A 23,522-nucleotide genomic window follows, 5' to 3' on the forward strand; every position below is an offset into this window, starting at 1 on the left:
GAGAGGATCTATGTCTAGTATAGACCGATCTCAGGGCTGCCAACGCTGGAAACTAGTTGAGAGTGAGACTCCCATAGGCCAATGCTATAATTTAGGAGTCAAAATGAGTGAGATCAATAGAAATGCATGCAAATGAAATAAACTTTTAGAGTGAGAAAGGACCAAAATGTGTGAGTCTCACGCTCAATGCGTGAGAGTTGGCAGCCCTGCGATCTGACCTAGCAGAGCGCCGGACATGCGCATGTGCATATGGCATATGCATGATATGTATGTTGACCGGCTCACGCCTGTCGCAATATATATCATGCATTTAGCATTGCTAAACGTGCGCAACTGGGACACCACAATTAATGGCGGGTGTCCTTATGCTACCAATTTTTACAAGAGATGTTAAAGATGATGCAATGAAAGAGACGGATTGATTCATAAATCGGGGTACCACCAATGCACAAAATGCCTGCAGGCCAGCCGTGTTTCAGATGCAATTTTGGATGGCTCAGGAGGTTGGATCTGATCTGGGCTGCATCATGTCATGCTCGCTAGATCAGTGCACGAACAGCATTCATATTTGTGACGGGAATGAGTTGAGGGAGAAGCACCAAACCAGGGCCCCTTTCATAAAATGTTGCTATGATAGCAACTCTTGCTGGAATGGCAATTGTCATGATAATGGCGAGAATCCAGCTTGCTGATTGGCTATTGCTATGGAAAGTTGCTATTCCAACACGAGTTGCCATCCTAGCATCTTTTATGAAACGGGACCCAGGTCTCATCTTTCATCCAGGGGAATGCATAGATTTCTTTGCTAATCATTCTGTGACCAGCACATTGCAGTGTCACGGTAACGACCTGTGACTTTAACGGCCGCAAATCAGCCGAATTGAAAACCTGTCTACACTTCACACCATATATTCAAACTGAAGGAAAGAGAAGTAACAAGCAAAATGCACACCTGGATAATATGTGAAGAAAAACACAATGCTAGACAGCTGAGCCATTTCAGAGTGCATATGTGACAGGGCTCTACAGTGGTGCTTTGCATATTGGTGGTACCCCGTATTGTCTTGGGTCTTTTCCAAACCAAGAGGTAATAGCTTGGTTACATAGTATGTAGTTCAGCCTTCTTCCTTTGGATGAGGAAAATACTGGCCCAAGCTCTAGCCATGCAAAATGCAATGCCTGACCTTGTGACAGACTTGCCTGTGTGAAATGTGAAGTCTGAAGTCTGAAATCTACGCAAAGTCCTTGCCCCAACCAGAAGTCATTTGCCCCACGGAAACTTTATGGTGAAAAGTATGTCAGGTGAATGTAATGAAATGTAGCTAGAGCAGTTCAGCTGTTGCATTTAGCCACATTTGCCATGCACAATTTCCCCAATATTGGTTTACATACCTACGTCCAATCATAACCAAGGCAGGAGAATTTATTTCAGGCTTTTCAACTCAAGTGTGTACCATGTCAATGCAATGTGTGAGTGAGCAGTACATTCACTGTATACAAATGCACAGATACAATGATGATTGCGTCACCACTGCCATTTTTTAAAATGTTGATATATTATGCCTGAGTTGGTGTTAGTCTCAAAGATTTTATGTCTTTCAACTGCAGACTTCAACCATAGACTAGAAATGGGAGTATGGTAGGTGTTTTACATGCTGCACCCATACAGCAAACAATTAGCCTTTTTCAGATGCTGTTTTTGCCTTTCAATTCATGGATTGTGTCTGTAACTTGAGATTGCTTAATCCTTTTTCTTTCTTTTTTTTTGGTGGAATAACTTACCATATTGTGATATTGATTAACATGCAAAGTACAAGTATCTATCTATCCATCTGTCTATCTATCTATCTATCTATCTATCTATCTATCTATCTATCTATATATTAGTATATATATGTGTGTGACCCGCTACAATAAAAGGATCCAAAAGTCTTTGAAAATGATGTGACATTATTCCCTAACTCTTCCGCATTAATTCCATATATAACGTGACTCATTAAAGTACACGGTTGCGGAGATATTGATGATTTTATGAGACCATGTTGAGTGGTTTAGGAAATCAGTGTTGCAAGAAAACCGCCTTCAAAGTTTTCTTTCTGACGCAATCGTGATCAAGGGGAGGTACGACAGTTTTCACCTCTTGACAATAGTAGGTCCGCTCATTGCCACCTCCGTGATGTTCATTTAAGCTTAGTGCCAGCGGTCTATGCATGACCAATCAGTAGCCAGAATGCCACACACTGACCAATAAGATCACCCCTCATTGCTAGGGTTGGAGTCAGTCTGCGGCGCTAAATCCAAATCTTCAGACACGTTATTGTTCTGTTGAAAGTCACAAAATCATGGCCCAGAAAACCGATAATACTTGCCTTTCCTTCGATCATTTAGCTTCGAAATTTCAGCAGGTGATAGACGAAACATTAGACTACAATATTATGCCAACAACAGAAATTTGATGGTTTGACCGATTTTGATGATCTGACTTCAAACTCGATTTTCTTGGCTCGGCCGTCAGCGACTTTTGGATCCTTTTGTTGTGGTGGGTCACATATATATATATATATATATATATATATATATATATATATATATCTTTTTTTTTTAGGGGGTGGGGATGAGTAATTTGCCTATGATTAAAAAAAATGATGATATGAAAGAGCATGTAGTTCTCAGAGGAATTCAAAGTTTGTTTAATTAATAATTGGTTTTGAAATGGCTGAGGTATCCGGAAACAAGAGGTTCTAATGAAAGGTGAGACCCACCTTTTATTAGGACCTCTTTGTGTTACCTTGTTTTGAATATTTCAGCCAATTAAAAAGTGATTCTCATCAAATAAACTTTGAATATACAGCTGTATCTTAGAATTATATGGTCTTTAATTTTTCATATGTGGTTTTTATTTATCTTGCAAAAAGTTGAAATCTAAATCACTCAACTCAATGAAAACTATACTATCTCTAAGATATATGTTTCCCTCCAGTTTTTGCAGGGAGGGGGAAGGGGACTTAATTTGCAAGAATGTTTATCTCTATAACTTTTGTTGATGTTTCAACTCTTTAGACATCCACAAAAATTATATGGACGCTGTGTCTTTTCCTTTACCATGTGAATGTCATGTTCTCAGAGTGTGAAATATGTAGCTTGCAGTGCGTGTGAAATGTGTTGTTTTCTATGTCGGGACTGCCATCGTTTTAATGACCTTTTTTCTGCAAAATGTGTTTCACTGCATCCATCTCCTTACAGGTGAAATGACATGGAGGCGTTTACGGTAATTTGAGAAACAAACTTGAATGTATGACTCGCAAACACGCCCAAAATCTGTGCTCGTTGACAAGCACATGCATGCACAGACTCACTTTAACAAGCACACACAGTTACCGTGCCATGCTGATGCAGAAAATTGAAATGCTCCATTTGTAAAGCCAGAATTGGCTCATAATCACATTAGAGTATCGTAGAAATGCTTACAAATTGTTTGATATGTATTCAGGGATATATCAAAGTACTGTCTTTTATTCGTCTGATACATGATTTTTAATGCACATTTTTATTTTGCGTATGTTTGTGTGTCTTTTTCTTCTTTAATACAAACATGTTTCATACAATCTCGACAATATTCTGGTGCTTATATTGAGAGCTTCAACTGAATCCATTATCTTATTCAAATTTGCCTTATGCTTGGTCACAACATAATCGGATTTGCTTTTGTAAAGATGTAGCTTTCAACATTGATATACTGGTGATGCTAGAACACCTACATGAAGAGAAAATGTGGAGGTATAGATCGGAACATTTAACACTCAAAAAAGAAAACATTCTGAAATATTATCTCAGTGCCTGTGCTGTAAATGCACACTAGTATGAAATGTCTAAAGTTTGCAGAGTCAATTATCGTAGCTATGTGTGAATAGAATAAGAGTTTTTCCATCCATGCAATATACCTGTTATATCTATTATATTTTTATATTTGGAGACTCCCAGACTTTGTTACATGTTAATAGCCATTTACTCTTCTCTTGTTACATAGAATGCTGTACTTTGTATACCCAAGTTGATATGAGTCTCGTGCCTTGCTTTCAATTCAGGATGATGGGCAGAAAATTGAAGAAAAATCTTGCAAAATATACATCATGTTATTTGCAGTTTTTTAAAAATAACCAGATTTTCTTCCATGTTTCTGCTTGTGATATTAGTTATTTGATCGTGCAAAATCATGCAAATCATTCAAAATCATGCAAAATACATTGTGTATTATTTGCAATTTGCGTATCGAAATGAAAAGTGAATTTTCTTCCATGTTTTTGCTTGTGATAACAGTTATGTGGTAATATCTGGCCTTCAGGACAATATAGGAAAATATTGCCTGAGATAGGGCAATATATACCTTGCATGAAAAATGTTTACAAGTCAATATATCAGTTTATAGGACACTTTGCTCTGTTGACCTTTTTTCTCTCTGCAAATGAAATAAGCAAGTCAAGTAGATATTATTATCATAGTACACTGAATATATTGAGTAAGACACAAAGGAAAAGCAAGATGCAGTAAACAGATACTATAAAAAAGCGAATATTTTCTTGTGAGTAGTTTTCGCACTTGACTTGGTAAGATGAATTTGTTTTTATTCTGAGGAATCAGGTCATTATGCACTGGAAAATATGGCATGCAAAAATATTGGCTAGCTTCTAGTTGCATGAAATATGTGACAATTTCCACTTTTACAGTAAATGTTATTGTTTCCTCAATGCATAGAACTGCCTGTAATAAATCATAATAATATCATCAATATTTAGCTAAAGTGTGGACAGAGCATTACAGTTAGCTTACACAGAATCCTTAACTGCATTCAAACACAGGGATTATTTGTTTTTCCATTGCAATTTTATTTGCCACCATTCACATGTGAAAAAAAAAAAAAATCTGTTGGTTGCAAGTGAAGAAGTACCAATCTCCAGACTATGCATGCCTTAACATGATCGGAGCATAATCCTGGGCACCGGAGTGTGTGGAACTATGTGTTGCATTAGAGGATGAACAACACAGTAATGGGTAGTTTCTTTGTGTACCGTTCGCATAATTCCATGCAGATCAATTTGTCGCTTGAGTAAAACAAACAATCGAGCGTCACTGATTTTTGCACTGCAATGCATATCGTGAGAGTTAACAAATTTGTATTTTGTTTATGCACAAAAATTAATGGGTTACATATCTCGTTGCAAAATATTGACTTTAAAAAAGCATTACTTTCAAGATCTTGTGTAATTTCACCATGCCCTGTGGTAAGCTCACACACTCCACCTCTGAAATGTCAAGCTATTGGCAGTGATACAAAAGGAATTATACTCTTAGACATTCCAGCTGTCAATAGAAGATATGTACAGGCAACTATATTATAACAAAATCATCAAAACTGGCAAATTTCTTTCGTTATATCAAAATTTCATTATAGCAGAACAAATAAAGTTTACCATCAGCTTATAGAACCAAAAGGGCTTTATCACAATTCTTTTTTATTTCTTTTTTTTTTCAGGGGGAGTATTGAGTTATTGGAATCATGTTGCAGAGCTCTATTTCTTGTACATTGTGGTGTCAATTTTAAATTATTTTCATCTTCAGTAGAATGTTAAAAATTAACAGGGGAGCTATTTTATCCTATATATTTTGAACTATGCTTTATATAAATGAAGCCATTTTGATAAAATAAACTTTTTATTTCATGTAAATTGATCTTTTCAGTTTCATTTGCACTCGATCTTAGGATGTAGTAGCGCCCTTCTGGTTCTCAAGTGACGATATAGAAATATACAGATGATGAATTTTGGATCTGACTTTTTAATTTGTCATAATGAAATTTTGATATAACCATGTTTGTTATAGCAGGAGCACACTGTATTTTGTGTGTAATAATTGGTTGAGTGAATCTTTACCCTCGGCAGTGACTGTGAGAAAATAATGAAGCTTGAATAGCAAATATTATAGATATAATGTGGTTTATTCAACTTTGTATTGCCCACCACAAAACTTGAAACGTTGCAAATCTTTTTTGCCATGCCAATAAGAAGATAATGTCATTCAAGACTTTTCCTGTATGATAGATACTGTGTTTCTTCGTGATACCTCATTTTATAGCAAAAGGGACATGCTGGAATGAAATTATGCTCATCCTGTGTTTATATTTAGTTTTGTATGTACTCATCTATCTTTCTACTATGTATTTACTATCAAAATATGTATTCTCAATACTGTTAGTTTGCCATGCACATATGTATGAGTTAAGATGGTGATTTTTCATATTTGACGACAAGCACTAGTTACTTTCATCGTTGGTGAAATAGATTTGACATTTTCATTCACACAGTACTAACTTCAATTGTAGATTTACAAAATCAGGTTCGTACGGATAACATAATCAGTTTATACAATTGATTATGTTATTCGGGAGAAATGTTCGGTAGGTAATGAGAAAGGACTAAATGTTCTTTGTCTGTGTTAAACTTTCTCAGACACTTTGCCAAGAATGTCTTTCCACATATTTGGTGCATGTTTGCAAAGAAGTTCTCTTTTGATTATTTTTTTCAAACAAAAGATTTGAAGCAGGTTTCATTGCACTTGTCTGTGATTAAGAGGAGATGTTGAATGAACTACCAAGGACAGTTGTTTCTTGTGCAATGGAAATGATGCATCATATTATTGGGATAATGGTGACTATGATTTTGTAATATGATCATTATTACTCATTACCACATGTACTTTAATGCCTATTGAAATGAACCATTCCATACCACGTTCAAGTTAGAATCCAGTAAACAAAAAAGAAGAGGTTTGTCTCAATCAGACCTGTATTAAGAAAGTAATGGAATTTTAACTTGAAATGAGAAAGTCTCGACCATTTGTGCAAATTGGCAATGGTGATGATGTCATCACCTTGCTAATTTTAGATTTACCTGTAAGATACATATATAAATCTTCTTTCAATTTTCCTTTTTCTTCTTTTTTGACATGAATGGAATGAGAGTAAGTTATATGTATGACATCCTTTGCATGGAATTACTGTGTTTTTAATGTTGCAGTAATGCCTTTGAACAAGAAGAGGTTTGTAGTTGCAGAATTCTCCAGCAACTAGAAAAGCACTTGGAGAGCACAGACCTCCACCAAGCCCACAACTCATTTCCACCCTTACATGCATGCAATTTCCCAAACTAGAAGCCTTTTGTTAACGTCACTGCACGGCGCCTTGCCCTAGCAGAGCATGCGCCTTGGTGCGCATATGTAAACCTCCAGTACGCGCTGCTTGAACCCAAAGTTTGTTGACCTTGTATGCCAAAAGATGAAAAATCTTTCAAATATCCTGAGAAATTCCCGGATCACTACCAAAATTGAATTAGGTGTTCCTTGTGTCAATAGCGACTTTTTATGCAAGTTTCATTTTCAACCGTGCACAACTCTTTGAGTTATTTTGCAAACAGACAAATCAACGCCGATGATCGCTTTAACCTCCTCCTTCCTTGGCGGAGGTAATAATATGATTTGTATGTTTTTTGTGTGCAAACCATTAGGAGAGACTCAAGCTGATCTGAGGTTGATAGAACTTTTGCCATTTTGTTTATTGGATTTTATTCCTTTATAAATGTCTTGATTTTCACATGATTTATTATTGTGCTGAGCCACTTAAAAAACATATTCCCAGGTTCTTAAACTTGCGCTGCGCAATCGCTTTAATACTGGTATGTTTTCGTGCAATTCACCAAAAAAAGAGACAATTTTATTTTACATTTCCATGCATGAAAGTCGATGCACTGCCCAATTACCCAGATACAATGTATTTAAAGGGACTGTACAGTACTGGTTTAGGTGGGGATTCATGTTTTGAATATTCCTAAGTGAGATAATGAGAAACTTCTTGTGAAATATGAAAGAGCATGAAATTTTAAGAAGGATTCAATGTTTATTTGATGAAAATTGGTTTTCAAATGGTCGAGATATCCAAAAAAGTGATGATAATAAAAGGCGACATGCCACGCCTTTTATTAGGATCTCTTTGTTTCACCTTGTTTTTTTTTGATATCTCAGCCATTTCAAAACCGATTTTCATCAACTAAACTTTTGATACCCCTTAGAATTGTATGCTCTTGGACATCTCATAGAGTGGTTTCTGAATATCTTGCAAAACGTTAAGAGCTAAATCCTCACCTCAACCAGAACTGTACACACCCTTTAAACTTGAATTTAATTAAAGGGTGTGATCCATATGTTTCAATGCTAGATGAGAAGGTCAAAATCACCAAGGTAATCAAATTGATCATCAGCACTCATTTTTAATATGAAAGGGTTTTTTTTTATTACTTTTCAGATGAGATTATTTACAACTGCATGCTAATTTCTTGACACAGCCATTGAGTTCAAAGTTGTTTTTGTATATATGAAAATGAAAACAAAGAAATATGTTGTGAGATATGTATACTAAATTTTTAACAACAGTGCAATCGAATGGATTTTTAAAAAAGAACATTGATTTTACATTGTATTGATTGTATATACTTTCATACAAAGTACCCTCACCCCTTACTTTAGATGTATTCTACATGCACAAATTTAATTTATCATCAGCAGTCACTGTTAAAAGGATTTTTTTTTTTTATTTCCTCGTAGGTCAGATCTGGAGCTGTGCTCTAATTTCTTCATGCTCAGTCATTACATTCAAAGTTATTTTGTTACAACAAGAAAATAATATATCATAGTGCTTGTGAGTTACATACACTTAATTTCTAACAGCTGTGCAATCATGTGGATTCTGTTGAAGAGTGATTTTACATTGTATGAAATGTATGTATGTTTTTTTACAAAGTACAGCTACCATCACTCTAAATGTATTTTATATAACTTGTTAATACAGCAAATCAAGAAAATAAAAGATGTTAACCTCATATGGGATGTTCAGTGTCTCTGTGTTGTTGTTTTTTATATCTATTTCTTGTTGTTGGCTATAATGATTATAGTCATGTGGTAATCATACTTGTAATTTGCATCAATGTTGTTCCAAGAGAATAGAGATTTTTATTTTTTATTTTTTATAGCAAAGCCCCAAAATTTGAGAGCTGACTGGGGGTACAGATACAATGAGGGGGAAAAGAGATACTGTACATAAGGAGAGATAATAATAGAACTCAAAATAGATCAATAAAGACTTGGTGTGTGAGTGTGTGTGTGTGTGTGTGTGTGTTTGTGTATATAAACATGTTGAGAATTCACTATTGGCTCCACGAAGAAACGAAGAAATAAACTGGTAATACTTTTTTTTTTGCCAATAAAGAATGAGGTTATTCGACTCAATTTTCAGCGGCCTCCGCCTTCTTCCGGAGTCTTGACAATGACGGTACCTATTTTTGTTTTGCTTTGTTTTGATACAGTCATTGTCAAAGACTCCTGAAGAAGGCGGAGGCCGCTGAAAATTTGAGTCGAATAAACTCATTCTTTATTGGCAAAAAAAAAAATGCATTATTAGTTTATTTCTTCATTTATATATATATATATATATATCTTGGAATTTTCCACGTGTTGGACTTCGAATGTGGTAATTATTAGAAGAAAGAGTCTCAAGTACGCCATGGATCCAATGATTACAAAATTTTTTATTACAAAATTTTCGTTCTGCCTCAGACCTTCGTCAGTGCAAAGACAATGATAAATGTATATATATATGTATATATATATATATATATATACATATATATATCATACATATATATATATACACACATATATAAATTGAAGCTTTACTATATTTATATATAGCTTTAAAATTAATAGCTTTAATATTGTAGCTTTATATATATATATATATATATATATATATATATATATATATATATTGTGCAAAGACAATCTATCATTGTCTTTGCACTGACGAAGGTCTGAGGCAGACTGAAAATTTTGTAATAAAAAATTTTGTAATAGTTGGATCCATGGCGTACTTGAGACTCTCTTCTTATATATATATATATATATATACATCTATCTATCTATCTATCTATCTTTATATCTAGATAGATAGATAGATAGGTGCCTAGATAAATAGGACCTACCATAGATAGATAAGACCTACTACACACAAAAAAAGAAATACAACGTGAAAAGTATCACAGGTGTCAATACTCAAATCAAAGTATTTGTTTTGTGAAGGTTGCCGTCGTTATTGCAACGCGTGAATGTGTCAGTGATTTTAAATCAATCGTACAACGCATAGAGGGTTTGTAGGGCGCCCTGCGCCACCCCGTGGAGTTGAACTTCGCAGTTGAACTTCGCACTTCAACTCTTTTGATTCGAGTGAGTGTTGGGCAAGAGAGTCTACAAGTTTTCAGACGCGCAACCGTGCCACTCCCACTTCTCGATAATGCGATCGATCATTCTTTGACCTAGTCTTCATACAAGACAAATACCGAGAAGTCCCCCTACATGATTTATCCGTCGCTCCAAATTGAGGTAGTAATAATGTTCTGAATGAAATCTAGAGTTCATAGACGCACTCTTTGATTTTGGCACTATTTGAAATCCAGTTTAGCAAAGAAATAACAGTACAGCAAGCAAAATGTAGATCTTGTGATTTATCTAACCGTTATTTTTACACTGAGTATTTGACAGAGGTACTTTCCCTCTATATGACAACACGATATTTTTTTTCTTCTTCTTCATCATCTTTTTTCTTTTTCTGTTCTTTCCTTGTAATTTGCATATGTGGTTCTGACAAATATTACAATTTCATCAAAACATGAGCAACTTGCTGTATCATGTGTATTCAAATGTTAGGTGTTGGAAATGAAATAAAACGAAATGAAACGAAAACAAAACTTCAAAATTTCTATCACTTTCTTCTTTTCCATAAAATCCTGCCCATAATTTCCCTCATGTTACTCTATTCGTTTTAGTTGATTGGACTTGGAGTCGATTGGATTGTACATTCACTGCTACATGCGATTCCACTCAGTTCAAATATAGTACAAATGGTTTAGAATAGAATATACAAATTCGTTTTATGGCACAATAGACATCAAAATCAAGAAACTCGGCTTTTGTGCGGTTGAAAGCCATTAACATGAAGAAGTATAGGCTGCCTTTCAATATTTTGCAATGAAGTATAAAATGATTTAAAGCATTTGATGTAATAAGAACAGAGGTAAGGTATGATTAACAATTCAGACTTTATCGGGATTCTTGGTACATCGGGATGCAAGTGATACAGCAATGATTGTATTTGTCTCTTATTCTATCATGTGCTGTTTGTAGTTTTTAGCTGTAAAGAAATAAATATGCGATCACAGTTAGAAATAATATTCCTGTAGCTTTTCCTGCGCCTTTGTAGATATTTAAAACAAAATTGCCGTACGTGACAAAACGACTTTTATTAAAACTAGACAGACCGCTTTATCTCTAGCAATCGATCCTAGCTAGGCGTGCTCTCGATCTCAACTCCTGCACCAGACGGCAACGAAAAAAATCAGTCGCCCGACCCCACCTGTTATGCTATCTCCCATCTTCACCCGGCGTGCCTGCTACATTCCACCCTTCACGAAGCCGAACAAGCAGAACCGCTGGCCTACGTACAAGTCCTGTTTTAAGAGGTTTGTTACTTTGATTTCTTCCCATTTACTGTCGTTGTAGTTTCTAGTAGACAACAGAGGTTGAGAAGATAAACTTGACTTTTCATCGTAAGAAGAGCGCTGATATATCCCCTTTTTTTGACGGAATATGTACCCTGTAATCTTCATGCACACCTTGGCTTGCATGTCGCGGTCACACGCGTACCCTAGCGCATTCGCAGGGCTTCTGCACCTGCAACAGTAATTCTGTGTCAAGCTTGATGGAGCACATTTTCTGTCCGTACATAAAACCTCTTGTGGACACAACTGTTGAGGACTCGAAGATGACAAATACTGGAGTATTTTCATCTTTAGTTGCTGTGCTTTGACAAACATTTCATCTAAGGACAAGGTGACCAAATCTGAATAAAGGAACAACGTTTCATTAAGTTGAGTCTTTTTCAGTGAAATAGTTCCGAGCTTGGTAACTGTGAATTTCTACACTGTTACCATTAATGTTTTCACTGTGTTGATCTTGACATTACCAAAAAGTCTGACTAAACTGTACATATTTGTGTCCAGTCAGGTATTTGTCACTTGCCTGACCATGAATACAAAGTGGCATATTAGCTTTGTAGTGTTTCAAATTCTATGCAGGATCAAAAGAAAAGAAAAAGATAATCACGAAAAGAGAAGGAAATACAGTCATTGACAGTATGAGCAGTATATACACGTATATGTCACTGAGATTACTCCCATTTTTCTTCCATGCATGCACTTCCCATGGTGCACGAGATGATGTAGACAGAAAAATCTGTCTGGCTGGAGGAGTTTTTTCTTTCATTATTTTGTGGCATTTAGGGCTCTCCGTAGTAGATATTTACTAGAGGATTCCATGAAGCCAGATGCAGTCTCCACGAAATATATCACCGACAAGATACAGACTGATCTTTCAGTCAAGAGATGATGCTCCTTCAATGCAAAATAAATCTTTAGACTCAGGACATATCTTCTGAGTAGCTTCAGACAGGAATCAGAAAATACTTTAGTATATTTGTATGTTAGCAGAAGAACCAACTACATTTAGTGGACAGGCCTTTACAAATTGTAGTTCTACATACTGTATGTATTATCCATGATCTATGATCTTAGACATTTCACTGCCAATTAGAATTTTTGTTTATTGGGCCAATGATGACATGTTTAGGGTCTTTGTTTTGTTTGTTTGTCTGTTTGCTTTTTTGTAAGTAGGCAAGTTTTGAAAACAGGGCAAATTAGAAAACCTAATGAAGATCAAGCTTGTGAAGAGGATGCACTAAGGGATTACAGTTACCATGGCAACAGCAGTGTTGTCATAGCCAGGTTGTTGCAATCAACTTTCAAGTTGTAACCATACAAATAGTTTATATGGCAGCCACTTGGGCAATTCACTGTGGGCATTTAATGTTTGTCACCATGGTTTTAAATGTTTGTTACCATGGTAACTGCATGTTCAGCAGTTGCAACCATTTTTTTTAAACAACTTGTTGTACATGATGCGAGAAACTGTGGTCAGGGATCAGTCAATCGCCAGATCCCTTAAAGGTCTTGCATGCTAATGCATTCCACAGACAATTCTTAGAGGTTGGTGTGCTTCCTGAATGTATCAGCGTCAGCAGCACAACATTTAAACACTCCTTTTCAATCAATAATTCTTGAAAATCTGATATTGGTGCTTTTTACTTGAATTTTACTGCCAAAAGTTTGATTTATTCATTCAAGTACCTAATCCAGGGACAATCTCACAAAACAGGTCCCGAGACATATTAGGTGCATGCTTTAAGAAAAAGTCGAGCAGCAAAGCTGAAAAGTTTTGTAATTGATAGGTGATGTTAGGTTCACAAAGTTAAGATTTTGGTACCTTTTTGACACTAACAGAGATTTTAAAGAGTGCGCATCAAACTGCAAATGAAAACAATCTTCATAGATTTCTGTACACAAAGCAGAAATGGATTGTAGACTGTTATCATGTAATAAAGCTGATGATTAGCCTAAATAATAAAAACTTCATGAAGTACTGTACTTCTAGTAGACAAGGGTCAAGCCTAATATATTTTCTTCATCCTTAGTTTGTTGAGAGTGTGGTATATTAAAAGAAGTGTTGTTTTTTTTTTCTCAGTGAATACCTTTGAATACATGTATCTATCCTTGTGGCAAGATTGTCATTTTGATGTGCCCTGTGGGTTGACAATATAGAATACATTGGAAACCTTTTGGGCTTGAGTTGAATATTAATTTTGTTGACCCTGTTACAACTATTTAAAAAAAAATCCTGCGTAGACATTATACACAAGATGGTAATCAGTGATAATATCAGAGTATTTCTGTAATTTCTAGTGCCTTTAAAAAACAAAGAAAGATTTCTCTCTTTGACTGTAATACTGTATACTCCATTGTAGACTGCAAAAAAAAGAAAAGAAAAAAAGACAGGGATTTATCATCTTGTTTTACAATGTAATTTGAAGAGCCACTTAGAAGAACAGTTGTACAACTAGATATTACTGTGTTACAATTTATGGTTAAAATTATTTGTACATCATGCGATATATTGAAATGTTTTAACATCAAAATATCATTATATTATATTCATTTTTTTTTAACACTAAACAATCCTCAGACTGGAAAAAACACGCTGAAGTTTTCACAATAAACCTGCTCAGTGGCATTTATGAATTTCCCTTCAGAGCTTGAATTGGAATTGTTTCCCAATAAAGTGGGTAATGTGATGTATGTATGTCGAGGTAAGATGGTGCACAGATGTAGGTTGGCTCGAGTACTCGCAGGTCAGACAGTCTGCTTTTTTTCCGCTTTACTCAGTGGTGCAACATGGCAGAAATTTGAACAGGAAACCGTGAAGGGGCCAGTTTAAATTGGCAGCGGAAACATGGGGTGAAAAGGGGACCCATGGTTTTTAAAGGTGTACCTCATTTGGTCACTTAAAGGATGACTTTGCTCCCATAACTCTTTGAATTTATGCGATTGTGTGAAGAGTTGACTTAAACTCATTTGATTTGACATTTAACATAAAGTTTGGAAGGAATGTGAACCATACATTTGTTTTTAGTATTTGATCAATCTTTCAAACATGGTAAGGTGATCCTATTGAAAATGGAAGCAAACTTATGATAACCCTTATTTGTTTAATCCTTCGGATGGAACTATAGACTTGGGCTCCATTTTAGACTTGAGCATCATTCACATGATTGAACAGTATCAAGATCACTGTTTATCTTGGTCTGACTGAATGTTACTGAATTGACGTCATACATGTTCAAGCCCTGGACGCTGTCAGAGGAATAAAACCCACAGGTGCTATAGATGCTATCAAAGTCCTTACACTTTGACCCTCAGTCAGACACACATTTGTTTGATAATTGGGTGATACCTTGTTGACAGGGCAGATAATAGATAAGGCAACCCTTCTGTGTGCAGCCGATTGTACTTATCCAATTACCAAATAACCCCGAAGTCTTTCTTTACCTGAGGAATTTCAGTTCAACTGCTGTAAAAGAGTGGCTTTTTATTCACAAACTTTATGATGAATCACATAGTGATTACATTAAAGTGGAATCCATTGAGATTAGTGTAGTTATTCCTTTTCACAATTCTTTCCATTGCCCATTAGATTTCATTCCAGCGTGGTTGTTACGTGAATGACATAGGTTATGTTTGACAGCTCAAACTTCCTTTTTTTTTTTCAAAGCAAGAAAAAGGAGAATAGAGGGAAATGAAAAAAGAAAAATATGTCCACAATGTCATTTTCAGATATAAAGAGCTCATTTTTGTTGTTGTTGGGAGATATCCTAAATGTACTTAGAATACGGGCTACTTCCTTCAAAATAATGTATGTCAGTTTTATTTTGTTTTGTCTCGTGAAAGTGTTAAAAGAACTGGAATGATTTACAGTAAAAACAAATGGATGATATTTAATTAATTATTCTCTTATTGAGTTTAGAATGACACTTTCAACTTCTCTCTCCTTTTATGTAGTGTTGTGACATTAGGTCTGTAAAATGAAATTTATGTACTACCGTACCATGTACTTGTAGATCATATTTTAGATGTACATGTATAATCTATGATCAGACCTGGCCAGCCTCCTGTCAAGAAAATTAGAGAAATGTGACACTCAAATACTTCTATAGATTTATGTGGGTTTTATCATTCACTTTAAGCAAGTAAAGTAAAGACGTGGAAAAGGGAAATAAACTGTAGCAAATTGCGTTTTCCACCTTTACCCCGTGTGGCTCCACCCACATAATCTATGGCCAACACCTCCTTTAGTAAATAGTTTGGACAAGAAGGCATACAATGTCATGACTTGCTATGGACACATCCCAATAGCTTGTATTGTAACTAATGCATTGATGCACTTTGCAGTGACTTGGGAAAGCCTACATGTATAGTGTGATGTTGGATGGTGTAGATGCATATTGGTAGACTACACGTAAAAAGCTATCAGTAGGAATGTCAAAGTTTTGCTTTCATTTAACACAATTATTTTGAGGAGGATATCATTAATATTGAACATGTGAGAATGATTTTTTTTTTAAATGTATACAGAAGTTTTCAAAACCACTCAGGTAAATTTATAAATGAGTATGTTTGTTGTCAGTACTATTACTTGCAGTCTGAATCGTTATTGGAAGTGTCAATAATATTTTCTTTTGAACTCTGTAATGATGAATCATACCAGCGTTTGATTTTAAGTAACAATTGACATATATTCCAGTTTGAAAATTCCTTTTGCAGCAGTGATTACATGTAGATGTGTGATACTTGATGTACACTTTCTCTGCAAGTTTGTTTCATTTTTTTATGACAAATTGCATTTTTAAAATATGTCGAGTGGCCAGTGCATATCGCTAGTTAGCACAGTCATCGTGGGACAGAATTAGTCCAATCAAGTGTAATGGTGATTGCTGTGTGTATGTGAAAGTCAGAAAATGTTTGGCAATCTGATTCTATTTTGAAATGCTTGTCTTCATTTGCAGTTTCTCAGTGTTTTGTTACAGGGGCTCCCACAGAAGTATATCAGTTGTTGGGTGTGGTTAGCTAGTTGTGATCATATAATGAGCAGTAAGCATTCACAGAAGTTGGCAGTGGCTTGCCCAAATATGGTCGTATCCAAGGGTGCATGCACCCACGCTCAGTGTGTAGGTGTTGAATGAAAACGAGGGAGGAACAAGATGGGGGCACACTAGTGATTACACCTCACACAAATATGTCAGATGTTGAAACAGTACTGTAATACAAATACATTTTGTATTCAGAGTGTAGTTTGTTAACATAATTAGCAAAACATGTATCAACTCATATGGGAGGGGTCTGTTGATAGTGAACAGCCCTCCCAAATCCTAACAAATTTTGCTACTACAGCTGTATGTCTGTATATCCACACTCAGTCTATATGTGAATGGCAGCACAGGAAGAATTGAAAATATATATATGCGCACTTTTATCTTGAGTGCTAAATAGTCCTATAGCCGATGGGATCTGCAAGACAATGTACCATTACCAAGTGGTAGGTGATTTTGGGCAGGTGTCATATTTAGACTCTCTATGCTGACAAATTATGTAAAAGCTGCACGTGTGTGGCATCTTGACCAAGTAGACCATGTTATTATTACCAGTCTTCTGTGTAGATGATGGACACACAGTACCACATACAGTACTTAGTTAGAATCCTCATGTACATTGTATGAGTAATAAACACTTGTATGTATGACCTGTGAGGGTTTTGTGTAGAGTTGACAAAGATAGTCACTCATTTAGAATACTTCAACAGCCGTACAGCAAAGGACATATAGATTGATGATAGTAATCTCACAATTTTAATGCACATTGAGGGTAAATAAATGTGACTTCTGCAAAGCTGTGCTATAGGTCAAGACTTCAGTACACTCTTCCCACAGTTTTGCCCATGCATTAGATTGCATTTTAAATAAATGGATAATTTTTTTTGGGGGGGGGCAAGGAGTTCACCAAGACATGTGCAAGTGAAGACTACAAACAGATTAAAAGAAAGTCAGCCATCTTGCGCATCGCTGAAAGTCATGCGAGCATCATAAATCTCCCACTGTTACATAACATTTATGGGTCGCTGAGTTTTGTGAATGGAGGGTTACACGAAGCTGCAGCCTGCCCTTTTTGTCTTGGCACAAATGGGGGATAGCGGGACTTGAATTAAGACCTTGTGTAGAGACTAAAAATCAATGTTTCCCCATCAGGAAGTGCATTCCATAGATGTTGGTACACCTGTGCAGTTGATATTAATGTTTGCAGCCATGATCATACATAACTGTAGGCCCGGATGCTTGTCTGTGTGGACTATCCTACATCTTTTTATTTTTATTTTTCGCCCAATAGAAAATTAATCCATTCCACTCCAGTTCATATATGGTAAAGTAAACATATACTACAGATAATATGCACAGAGTCCAAAGAGCTGCTCACATATTTGTATTTCAAATGTTCAATCACCTATTCAGGATGCACCTTGGTCCTCAGGGTGATAAGTGAAGTATAGACATATAGGAAATTAAACATACCATACTGATAATGCAATGTACAGTATGTCCCAAAAAAATTACAATCAGATTTCCGCATTGATAACACCCAGTGTGATTTAACTGTCTAAATGCTACTTCAGGGTCTTAAAATATAACATCTTAGCTCTATTTTGCAGAAAACCCCATTCAGTTTGGTTAAGCGGTCACAGAGAAATGTGGATTGTTGTAAAGCATGTCATGAGTCTGATTCTTCCAAGTTTAGCACTTCGATGCTCTCGTGTATGAATACAATTAGACAGAACTTGGAGGGAAGAGATTCTTGACATCCTCTACAAAATTCCTCATTTCTCTTTGACCACTGAAGCAAATCGAATGGGTTTTCTGTAAGATGTGGGCAATGAGTTATAGTTTCATACCCTGAATTTGTATTCAGATTGATTCACTAATTTTAAAGATATCAGTGCGGAGGGTCCCGTTTTAATTTTTTTGGGGACATATGGTATTGTTTTATCTAAAGATGACTGAAGATTGCGCATTTTCTGCGATAATATTTAAAGGAAATTCCACAATGATCGAATGCTGTCATAGATCTCTCAGACAAATACATTGCTGTACCATTTTTTAAAATACAAATATATGAGAATTATTGGCATTGACTGCCAACTGACCTTGCCATCATGAAAATTTCAGCTCATTCATACAGTGTTGTCATTCTGTTCTGTAAGGTGGGGGTATAATGGTGTCTACTTACAGACAGTATTTGCAGGCTCAAGCAGTGTGCATCACAAATTCCCACACAAAAACCTAACAATTGATGTGTGACTAAAATATGGGATGCTTATAAAAGCAAAGCTTGACTGCATAGACAATCATGTGATTATACAACCACAGTTTGTATATTTGCAGGTTGTTGTTTGGATTGAACATGTCTGCATGAGCAAGAAAAATATACGATGTGCTTATTGTAGATGTGTGAGTTTCCATGCAAGAATTTGCACTAGTGATAACTGATAATAATTTATAAAGATATAAAGCTCTCGGTATAGTTCTAAATTCTGTATTGGATGTCAAACTGCCATTTTGTTTATATACACGTTTTGATTGATCGTACTTGCAGACTTGAGCAAATAGCTTTGTATAAAATCCCCTCCCCCAACTCGTCATATGAAAAAAAAAATCATAGGAAAATTGCAAAGCAGTACATGGTAAAACTTTGATTGTGACAAACAGCACATAACCTTTTTTTAGTTGTGTACCAATTGTACGTGTTATTGCATCAGGTGGTAAACATAAAAAAGTAGTGTACCATCGAACTTGCACTGCCTGACTTTTTCAAAACGTGCCACTCTTCAACGACATGTTATTAGCAACTATGTAAGCACTTACATGTACAGTAGTCTGTGACCATTCCATAGAAGGGGCATTCATGAGGGCAGCAATAGATGGTCTCAAATAAGGTCACATAAATGGTCATGGAACTCTCTCCATTAGGATACAATTATTCTATTAGTGTTATATTAATGTAACAAGCTGTTAGTGTTGCAATTGTTTTAAAGTACCCAATTTTGAATACAAAAACAGAAACACAAACAAACAAACAAACCTGAAAGTTTTGTAGGTAAAGTAAAGTATTACTGCCATTTATATTGGTTTAAATTACACGGGGGGAAGTAGTTATCTTCCTGTCCATATGAATGGGCCTACATTCGAAACATTGATAGAGTAGTATTAAATTTGGAAAAGACGAGAATTCTTGGATTTCTTTTTATTGATTGGTGGAGAAATATTCTCTTAAAGGATACACTGATTTTGTGTGAATGCTGTAAAGCAAAAGAAACAAGAACATGAGAGAAATTGGACAAATTAAAGAGGGAAAATAGAAATTTACAATAATATAAGCTTGGGTTTAATAGTAATTATATCTTGAGTTATAGAAGAGATGCGTAAGTCACCTTGACAGATATAGTAGGAATCAGGTGGTCAGTGTGTTCTTTTGTCCTTTCTTTTTTTTTTTACTGATTACATGTCATTCATGAGTGCATTCATTGTACTCTCAAGTTAGCTTTGATTTACATGTTGGTTCAAAGGCAAGATTTGAGAATGACTTTTCCTTTAATCAAATAAAGATTTTGTTAATGAAATAATGAAGTGGGACTGTGGCACATGTTTGAACTACAAATTACAGCAATTAAGATGCTTAATGAGTCATGCTGCCCTATAAAATCTTATGTTTGTTCTAGATCCCATGCGACTGAAGGAAAGTTGGTGTTACAACTCAACAATTTGTAGTTTAAAGACACCTGAGCCAGAGCACTGGGTATCACATTACAATGTTTTGACAATCGTTACTCTATCATACATACATATATACTGAATTCAATTTACTGAGCATTTAGTTTTTTTATGTCATGATGGCTCTTTATCTATTACTCATCAGATGTTGGGTTCATGATCACCCATCGTGGCAGAAAGAGATGAGACTGTTACAGTGTAGATGTGCTCTGTCTTGGTTGCCCATAATTTGGTCTACAAAATTCTGTGAAGCTTCATGTCATGTAGAAAGGTGGTAGAAAAGCATTTTTGCTCTTGTGCTCAGGGCAATTGAAAATCAATGTTACGCAAGTAATATTTATAATATGATTGGTATAATGCCTGCTCAGTGAGAGAAACATGTTATCTCATAAGGCCCTCATTGTACACTGTGGTTTCCTAAATTTATCATAAATATTCTGCAAATGCTCAATCTCACATAAAGTACATGTATACTTGTTATGGTTTTAGTTTATACACATACACTCTGTACATCTGCATTTGTGTGCATAAGATAAAGTCGCTATGTAGATCTTTATTGAATGCAAAATGCAGATTGCAAACAGCACTGAGTTGAAAGGCAAAACTAGAAGAGGAGATGAATCAATGTATCATTAAACAAAAGAAGAAAAAGGTACGGTCAGGTAAAAAAACCACCAGTCTTTAGATAAAACAAAAGAAAAGAAAATACATAAGATATTAGACCAACTTGCCAGCTGCTAGTGGGCTCACCATAACTGGCATATGACCATATAGGCACTGTGGTATCCACACACAGAACAGCTATGCACACGCATACAACACACACTTACGCACAGCTCATTTGCATGTGACAAAAAAATAGTGTGACCTTCGTATTTATGCCCTATTAGTGCCAGATGAATGCATCCACACACCATGATGGGTTGGGATGTTTTGGAAGGCAGGAGCCATCGAACTTGGATCTCCTGTGAATTTACACTTTGGTGATCCCCACCATCATTTTATATTTGATGGGTGGTAAATATTGATGGTTTTAACACTTCTTGTCTGTGTCCAGTGGATTTCATGGGATGTATGTCCATGATTCTTTTAGCATTGATTACGCTGTATATTGATATCAGTAAACTCGTTACACGTCAGCCTTGATCTGGGGAATATTACAAATAATATGTCGCAGGGAAACTATCACTACCTAGTCATTTCTCATCAATGTATTAGTGTCAGCCATCGCCCATACGATGTATATCTCCATAATTGCAGCTAGGCAGAGAAAAAGGGCTAGGTGTTGGCAATGCTCACCAATAAAGGGCTTTTAAAGACCCAGTAGCATGGACAAACATGGAAGGGGCGATGGAATTGATCTTCATTCGCCGCCCTCCAGGATACATACGTGTACAAAAACCACGATGTCCGTCAGAGAACATGCGCATCAAAGCATATGGTTGTCGCAACTGTTGACGCTAACTGAAATTCCTCAGCTGTATGCATACTTCAAAGAGATCAGTTATAAAGCTGTTCACAATTCATTGATACAGGGAGTTTCACATACAAGTATAGGCGTTTTCACATCAGCCGGATAAAAATCCAAGCTCGAGAAATTTTTCGCGATTGCGAGTTAGCGCGCTATTTCATTTCTTATTCATATCAGCCCAAAGAGAATCAGCCCGAATTTTTGTCGAGCTAATTCGACAGCTGAGTATGTGCAAACAGCATAAGTAATGTGTGTGCCCTCTCAAAAATTCCTCGTGACTTGTGTGCAGTTTGCCTTGATCGATCGGGTCACACACGCTAGGCATAATGGGATGCATCGCGCTAATTTCTCACATCATCAAATAGCGCGCTACTATCCCGCTATTTCAGAAATTTTCCGAGTTGAACTTGAGAAATTTTCTCGATCAGAGCGATACAATTAGAGCGTTAATTTGTGTTCACATTATCAAATAGCATGCTATTTCGCTATCGGGAAAATTTCCTAAGTCAGAAAATAGCGCGCTTTTTCGAAACATCGGGCTGATGTGAACACGCCTAATATATCTGAGTTGGGCCAGCCTTCCCACTCAATGTTCTCCCATTGTTACGAGGTCTTTAAAGGGATCGTATAGTTTTGGTTGAGACCTAACTTCAGGTTTCTAAAATTTTTTTGGTGAGATAATGAGAAACCTCTTATGAAATATGAAAGAGCGTGTAATTCTATGAGGAATTCAACGTTTATTTGATGAAAATTGGTTTTGAAATGGCTGAGATATATCCCAAAAAGAGTGATTCTAATAACATGTGAGACCCACACTTTATTGCGATCGCTTTGTTTTACTTTGTTTTTGGATGTTTCAGTCATTCCAAACCCGATTTTCATCAAATAAACTTTGAATTCTTCTTAAAATGGTACGCTCTGTACTGTATCATAAGTGTTTTCTTGGTATCTCGCAAAAAAGTTAGAAGCCCAATTCTCATCTCCACCAATACTGTACCATCCCTTTAAGTCTGGGGTAAGCTTGTCAACACTGACACATGCACATCTTGCCATTAGCGTGTAGCTACAGGTTGCCCAATGAAAACATAATGATATGACACATACGTTTAGGTGCAAGTTTATGTTACACAGTGTTGAACATATTGATCTTTTTTCTGCCACATGACACTAATCATATTGGTTGAACTCTTCACCTTTTTTTTCAACAACAGGTATTCTGTTTATTTATATTCTGGCTTTGAGATCCTGTTTCAGTTAGGGAAATTTTGGGGTACAGAACCAAGCTTCTGTTATATTGTATGTGCAAAACTCATTTTCTGGTCTTATGGAAAGATATTCATCCACATTAGCCCCTTGAAAGCATGGGCAGTAATGGCAGGCTAGACTTCAGTCTATGGGAGGAATCTTCCTGGAAGAAACCGTTGACTGGTTACAAGCAATTTTTTTTTTATGTAGGAAAGATATCTACAGACCTTATAGGAGCAGTCTGAATTCTTCAGCAATTTGCTATACTATACTTCATGGAGTATTTGACCTGTAGATACAAGTTAATCATTTCATAATTATTGAGTTCATTACCAAAATAGCTATGATGATATTAACCAATAACAAAACTGTCACAGTAAAAGTATACAG

General features: G+C 35.9%; 1 protein-coding gene across 1 annotated transcript in view; it reads left to right on the forward strand.

The window, feature by feature from the left end:
• Positions 1-11,449: 11,449 nt before the first annotated feature.
• LOC139737783 (gelsolin-like protein 2) overlaps positions 11,450-23,522 on the forward strand; it is a 61,756-nt gene continuing 49,683 nt past the window's right edge. The window contains exon 1 of the mRNA XM_071648458.1: positions 11,450-11,615. The gene's annotated coding sequence lies outside the window, so the exon portion shown is untranslated. The remainder of the gene's footprint in view (positions 11,616-23,522) is intronic.

The sequence above is a fragment of the Diadema antillarum genome, unplaced genomic scaffold (genome assembly GCF_040938485.1).
Source record: "Diadema antillarum isolate AM-2024a unplaced genomic scaffold, OU_Dant_1.0 seq00000705_RagTag, whole genome shotgun sequence".
Taxonomy (NCBI): domain Eukaryota; kingdom Metazoa; phylum Echinodermata; class Echinoidea; order Diadematoida; family Diadematidae; genus Diadema; species Diadema antillarum.